This window comes from Schistocerca serialis, unplaced genomic scaffold (assembly GCF_023864345.2).
Source record: "Schistocerca serialis cubense isolate TAMUIC-IGC-003099 unplaced genomic scaffold, iqSchSeri2.2 HiC_scaffold_546, whole genome shotgun sequence".
NCBI classification, from domain to species: domain Eukaryota; kingdom Metazoa; phylum Arthropoda; class Insecta; order Orthoptera; family Acrididae; genus Schistocerca; species Schistocerca serialis.
The window spans coordinates 1-7,500 of record NW_026048131.1 but is presented as its reverse complement, the minus strand read 5'-3'; the positions used below and the strand labels follow the sequence as shown (position 1 = coordinate 7,500).

General features: G+C 53.6%; 1 non-coding gene across 1 annotated transcript in view; it reads right to left on the bottom strand.

The window, feature by feature from the left end:
* LOC126447853 (small subunit ribosomal RNA) overlaps positions 1–844 on the bottom strand; it is a 1,909-nt gene extending 1,065 nt beyond the window's left edge. The window contains exon 1 of the ribosomal RNA XR_007583924.1: positions 1–844. This exon is cut by the window's left edge and continues 1,065 nt beyond it. This is a non-coding gene — a ribosomal RNA (small subunit ribosomal RNA).
* Positions 845–7,500: the final 6,656 nt, after the last annotated feature.

Genomic DNA, 7,500 nt, shown 5'->3' with positions numbered 1-7,500 from the left:
AGTAAACGTGCCGGCCCACCGAGACACTCAATAAAGAGCACCCTGGTAGGATTTCAACGGGGTCCGCCTCGGGACGCACGAGCACGCACGAGGCGGTCGCACGCCTTCGGCTCGCCCCACCGGCAGGACGTCCCACGATACATGCCAGTTAAACACCGACGGGCGGTGAACCAACAGCGTGGGACACAAATCCAACTACGAGCTTTTTAACCGCAACAACTTTAATATACGCTATTGGAGCTGGAATTACCGCGGCTGCTGGCACCAGACTTGCCCTCCAATAGATACTCGTTAAAGGATTTAAAGTGTACTCATTCCGATTACGGGGCCTCGGATGAGTCCCGTATCGTTATTTTTCGTCACTACCTCCCCGTGCCGGGAGTGGGTAATTTGCGCGCCTGCTGCCTTCCTTGGATGTGGTAGCCGTTTCTCAGGCTCCCTCTCCGGAATCGAACCCTGATTCCCCGTTACCCGTTACAACCATGGTAGGCGCAGAACCTACCATCGACAGTTGATAAGGCAGACATTTGAAAGATGCGTCGCCGGTACGAGGACCGTGCGATCAGCCCTAAGTTATTCAGAGTCACCAAGGCAAACGGACCGGACGAGCCGACCGATTGGTTTTGATCTAATAAAAGCGTCCCTTCCATCTCTGGTCGGGACTCTGTTTGCATGTATTAGCTCTAGAATTACCACAGTTATCCAAGTAACGTGGGTACGATCTAAGGAACCATAACTGATTTAATGAGCCATTCGCGGTTTCACCTTAATGCGGCTTGTACTGAGACATGCATGGCTTAATCTTTGAGACAAGCATATGACTACTGGCAGGATCAACCAGGGAGCTGCGTCAACTAGAGCTGAGCAGCCGGCCGCCCGGGAGTGTGTCCCGGGGGCCCGCGCGAACACGCAAGCGTCCGCTCAATTATTCTGCAAACAGGAGGAGGCTGAGCTCCCCTGCACAACACACCTCGAAACCCTCTCAGGTCCCGGCGGCGCGCAGCGCCGTCCTAAGTACTTGGTCGGGTTCGAGAGAGGCGCAATCGCCCGGAGTTAGGCGAGTAGACGCTTTAGGTGCGACCACCCGTGCTCCCAACTGAGCTTGCCGCTGCCGACAGAGGCCCGGGAGCGTGCTGTCGTGGCATTGCCGGCGGGAGACAACACGCGCCACCTACGGTGACCGGCAGCTCCAACGCCAGCGCCACAGAAGGACAAAAGCCCTACTTGGGTGCCGAAGCGAACTCTCCCAGCACAGCGCACGCGCCAACACGTCCGCACAGCTGCGATACAAACCACCTGCGAGAACCGCTGGGGCGACCGAGCAGCAGACGGCGTCGCGGCGCCGAGCGCCGGGCGGCGGCGCATCCTCAGCGCACAAAGTCCTCAATCGGACCAGCACACTGCAGATGGCCACCGCGCTTCGCACCGGGCCCGCGAGGACCTACTTTGGCCGCAAGGCGCCGCGAGCAGGGGGCGCCGGCGCGCAGCTGCGCCGCCTGCCGCGTCCGTCGGCCGGCGCGCCTGCCACCGGCCGCCCCCACCAGCCGGCTGTAGCGCGTGCGCCCACGCACCGCGCTGCCAGCACGCCGGGCGGCCCCCCCTCACCGGCCGGGGACGGTCCCACCCAGCCACCGCCGCGTATCGCCTCACACCCAGATCCCCTTTCACGTTCGTGGGCATGGTGGGTCCCCTTTCACGTTCGTGGGCATGGTGGGTATCCCTGAAACAACCGGTTAATAGCTCGACCGATCGTCGCCAACACTGATTCACCTCTAGCGAGAACAACCGCACCACAACGGGTTACCGGTTGTTCATTTGTGTAACGTCACCAGCAAACGTACACGTCCATCGCCATTTGCAACGAGTATTGCATGCCTGTGTCAGGTGTCACAACACACTACGTCTGCCCACATAGACGCAACAACATGTGCACGCCTAGAGAACACGTGGAAGGTAGACCCCGTACGTATGCGGTGTCCATTGCGCGAACGACTGTCAGCCCGCCTCTGCAGCATGTCGCAGATGTGGAACGCGGTGCAACATGCTATCACGGTGTGTGAGAAGAGACGACTACGTCCGAATACACGCTCCACTACATCAACAGACTGCTCATGCTGATCGCCATCCAGGGCGTCCGTTCCTCCCACACGTCTGTATGGCGTACCACACTGCAATCCAGCTCTTATAGGGAGACGACACGTAGCTGCGTGCACAATATTTGGACTGTATGGTCCGCCGTTGCTAGGCGCTGTCGTCATACGGTCACATGGGCCACGATGTATCATTCAGTACATACGGAGCAATGTGCAGTACAGTTTGTGGGTTTTGCGTACATCGGCGGACAGGTGACAGGCCGTACCACAACGTAGGCTGAGTACGTCGGCATGCGAAGGGCATTGAACATGCAAACTTCTCACCGACCAGCTTGCGAAGGCAGGGGGGAAGGGGGGGGGGCATGTACGTCCTGCTGCTATCCACACTACAGTGTATAGCAGGAGCATGTGGAAAGTCAGCAACACCTGCAAGGTGTTTAACATGACGCGATACACAGGGGACCGGGCAGTGCGAGTAGCGAACTATATTGCGAGGGTTGCGGTTAGGCAACACTACACTACTTTAACGGGTTGCATAACAATTACAGAGCAGGTTCAGCGACAACGTGCGTCAGGTTAAGGCGCAATATAGTTTAGGTTACGGCGCACTTTAGGTTAGGTTAAGGCACATTATAGGTTAGGTTAAGGCACAACATGGGTTACGTTAAGGCACAACATGGGTTACGTTAAGGCACAACATGGGTTAGGTTAAGGCACAACATGGGTTAGGTTAAGGCACAACATGGGTTAGGTTAAGGCACAACATGGGTTAGGTTAAGGCACAACATGGGTTAGGTTAAGGCACAACATGGGTTAGGTTAAGGCACAACATGGGTTAGGTTAAGGCACAACATGGGTTAGGTTAAGGCACAACATGGGTTAGGTTAAGGCACAACATGGGTTAGGTTAAGGCACAACATGGGTTAGGTTAAGGCACAACATGGGTTAGGTTAAGGCACAACATGGGTTAGGTTAAGGCACAACATGGGTTAGGTTAAGGCACAACATGGGTTAGGTTAAGGCACAACATGGGTTAGGTTAAGGCACAACATGGGTTAGGTTAAGGCACAACATGGGTTAGGTTAAGGCACAACATGGGTTAGGTTAAGGCACAACATGGGTTAGGTTAAGGCACAACATGGGTTAGGTTAAGGCACAACATGGGTTAGGTTAAGGCACAACATGGGTTAGGTTAAGGCACAACATGGGTTAGGTTAAGGCACAACATGGGTTAGGTTAAGGCACAACATGGGTTAGGTTAAGGCACAACATGGGTTAGGTTAAGGCACAACATGGGTTAGGTTAAGGCACAACATGGGTTAGGTTAAGGCACAACATGGGTTAGGTTAAGGCACAACATGGGTTAGGTTAAGGCACAACATGGGTTAGGTTAAGGCACAACATGGGTTAGGTTAAGGCACAACATGGGTTAGGTTAAGGCACAACATGGGTTAGGTTAAGGCACAACATGGGTTAGGTTAAGGCACAACATGGGTTAGGTTAAGGCACAACATGGGTTAGGTTAAGGCACACCATGGGTTAGGTTAAGGCACACCATGGGTTAGGTTAAGGCACACCATGGGTTAGGTTAAGGCACAACATGGGTTAGGTTAAGGCACAACATGGGTTAGGTTAAGGCACAACATGGGTTAGGTTAAGGCACAACATGGGTTAGGTTAAGGCACAACATGGGTTAGGTTAAGGCACAACGTAGGTTAGGTTAAGGCACAATGTGGGTTAGGTTAAGGCACAACGTGGGTTAGGTTAAGGCACAACGTGGGTTAGGTTAAGGCACAACGTGGGTTAGGTTAAGGCACAACATGGGTTAGGTTAAGGCACAACATGGGTTAGGTTAAGGCACACCATGGGTTAGGTTAAGGCACAACATGGGTTAGGTTAAGGCACAACATGGGTTAGGTTAAGGCACAACATGGGTTAGGTTAAGGCACAACATGGGTTAGGTTAAGGCACAACATGGGTTAGGTTAAGGCACAACATGGGTTAGGTTAAGGCACAACATGGGTTAGGTTAAGGCACAACGTAGGTTAGGTTAAGGCACAACGTGGGTTAGGTTAAGGCACAACATGGGTTAGGTTAAGGCACAACATGGGTTAGGTTAAGGCACAACATGGGTTAGGTTAAGGCACAACATGGGTTAGGTTAAGGCACAACATGGGTTAGGTTAAGGCACAACATGGGTTACGTTACGGCACAACATGGGTTACGTTACGGCACAACATGGGTTACGTTACGGCACAACATGGGTTACGTTACGGCACAACATGGGTTACGTTACGGCACAACATGGGTTACGTTACGGCACAACATGGGTTACGTTACGGCACAACATGGGTTACGTTACGGCACAAATTAGGTTAGGTTACGGCACAAATTAGGTTAGGTTAAGGCACAAATTAGGTTAGGTTAAGGCACAAATTAGGTTAGGTTAAGGCACAAATTAGGTTAGGTTAAGGCACAAATTAGGTTAGGTTAAGGCACAAATTAGGTTAGGTTAAGGCACAAATTAGGTTAGGTTAAGGCACAAATTAGGTTAGGTTAAGGCACGATATAGGTTAGGTTAAGGCACGATATAGGTTAGGTTAAGGCACGATATAGGTTAGGTTAAGGCACGATATAGGTTAGGTTAAGGCACGATATAGGTTAGGTTAAGGCACGATATAGGTTAGGTTAAGGCACGATATAGGTTAGGTTAAGGCACGATATAGGTTAGGTTAAGGTACGATATAGGTTAGGTTAAGGTACGATATAGGTTAGGTTAAGGTACGATATAGGTTAGGTTAAGGTACGATATAGGTTAGGTTAAGGTACGATATAGGTTAGGTTAAGGTACGATATAGGTTAGGTTAAGGTACGATATAGGTTAGGTTAAGGTACGATATAGGTTAGGTTAAGGTACGATATAGGTTAGGTTAAGGTACGATATAGGTTAGGTTAAGGTACGATATAGCGTAGGTTCAGATACACATTGTTGTAGGGAAAGGTGTATTGGGGGGGGGGGCGGCAGGTTCGTTGATAGTGATTATCGTAATTGGATGCCTGCGGTATTATCCGATTTGTCACGTCAGGATGCACTTTTGGCTCATGACAGGCGGCGCTCCGATTCCATGGTTGTGGCAGATCTGTGTCTTTCATTCCTGCCATTGTTTGTGTGCTGTGACAGGAGGCAGTATTGTGATGTTGGGTGCACCACTGTGTAGGACATGTGTGGGTGTTCGTGGCTTAGCTGAGCAATGTGCGGATGTCGGAAGGGTGGGATATTGTGTTTTCTGGGTGGACCTCCCGGTCTGGTAATGATAGTGTGGATTGTGTCATGTGGCGGAGAGGATGCACTGGATGTTCTTCCATGCTGGTGGTTAGATATTGTGTGTGATAAGAGAGTAGTGTGTGATAAGAGTGTCTGGCTGACGTGTGGTTCTCATTGTGTGCAGAGTCTTTCAGCATGTATAGGGACGGTTGTATATATTATCTGTATTCTGATGGCTCTGCATCTATTACTAATCAGTGCCGTGTATACGGTTACTCTAGTTCCAGTCGAAACTGTTCTATCTCTGTACATTAGTGACACTGCGGCTCCACTATGTTGCCGCCCCTGTCGGCCGTTTCCCCCAGTGTATGGCTAATGATTATCAGCAATCAGTCTATTAGTCAATACCGGTAGTGTGACGACGTCAAATGTCCGGGATGGGGGAAGCTACACCCTTCCCGTGGGTCAGGGCCTAGAAAGACTCTTCCCACGCAGGAGACTCGGACTGTCGTTACTCTTCCGAGACATATATGTGCCCAGCGTTTTTTTGCGGCTGCGAGTGCAACGCCAGGAGGCTCGGACTGTCGTTACTCTTCCGAGATATATATTTGCCCAGCGTTTTTTGCGACTGCGAGTGCAACGCCCACGGGTGCCGACATGGATGGGGCGCTTCCTAGCTGATGGCTCAGCATGAGAATCCGTACAGTGAGCAATGCGATCGCGTCTGTAGCTTGTACGTGGTACAGCTCGCAGCTCATGAATAGGGACAGCGGGAATGTCGCATATTGGAAATATCTCTTCATGAAACGCATGTTATAGGTGTGAATTGCACCTTACGAGTGCGGGAAACGTCCGCCGTTCATCCGCTGGCGATGCGAGTTGGGCGGTTGGGGTGGGGCACGAACGGGTGCAGGTGGTGTGATTGCCGGTCCACGACTTCGTGCGGCAGAGGCACTGGCGTATGGGTGCTGTGGTCGACAGAGGCTGCATGCTTTGTGGGTGGCGTCGAAAGATGGGCACTGTGGGCCCATCGATGTCTTAGTCGGCTTGGCGTCCCATAGATGGCGGTATCGTCGTTGCAGGAGCTCATGCTGAGGGAGACCTACAGATGGCGGTATGTTTTGTGGTGCGCTCGACATGGCGGACGTAGTGTTGTCCGATTCGCATAGATGGCGATACTGTTTTGCCAGCATGGTTGGCGTAGTTCCGTCGGATCCCTGTAGATGGAGGTGTCGAATGTTTACTGTGGACATTCATGTCGTCGGCACGAGAGGGCGCGCGCGCCAGTCCCACCACAATCGCTCTATTTCCTAATACCTCGACCCTCCCCCCTACGGACTTATCACCACCCACACTAGCCGCCCCGGGGACTTGCCAACGACACACCCTATCCCAAGTCTATTTTCTTGCGGAGCATCATGTGTTATTATATTTTATTTCACATCCATAGTGTATAGGGGTATTGTAGTTCACCGTACGGCGGTGGACGCTGTGTTACCACACGCCGGGGGGGACGGCGAAAACGAACCGTCGACCGCCGGGCGCCGCCCGGCACCCGCCCGCCGACGCCGCCTCCACGCGTCGCGCCGGCCGGTGGGCCGACATCGACCGTCCGGCACCCATCACGGCACCCATCGCCGGCCGGCAAAGCGATACGCTGTAGCGCGCCAGAACACAACGCGCCCGGCCGGCGCCGGCGCCGCCTCCGCCGCGCGCACGGAGGCGGCACCCATCGCAGCGCCCACGCCGGCGGCAAGGGGCCCGCCAACCGATACGCCGCCGTCCGCCGCACCCACTGCAGCGCCCTGGGTGCGGCGCGCCCGGCCGGACCGATACGCCAAGAGATGCGACGGACAGAAACAAAGGCAAGGGGGGGCTGTTGACGCCCAGCCCCGGGGGTCTCGTCTCGCGACAAGACGAATCCCCCAAGCTAGGGCTGAGTCTCAACAGATCGCAGCGTGGCAACTGCTCTACCGAGTACAACACCCCGCCCGGTACCTAAGTCGTCTACAGACGATTCCGAGTCCCGACATCGAACTATAGACACCCATGGTCGACCGGTAGGGGCAGGGCGGCGCCGGGAACAGATCCCAGACAGCGCCGCCCGAGTGCCCCGTCCGGCAAACAAGTTGGGCCCGTACG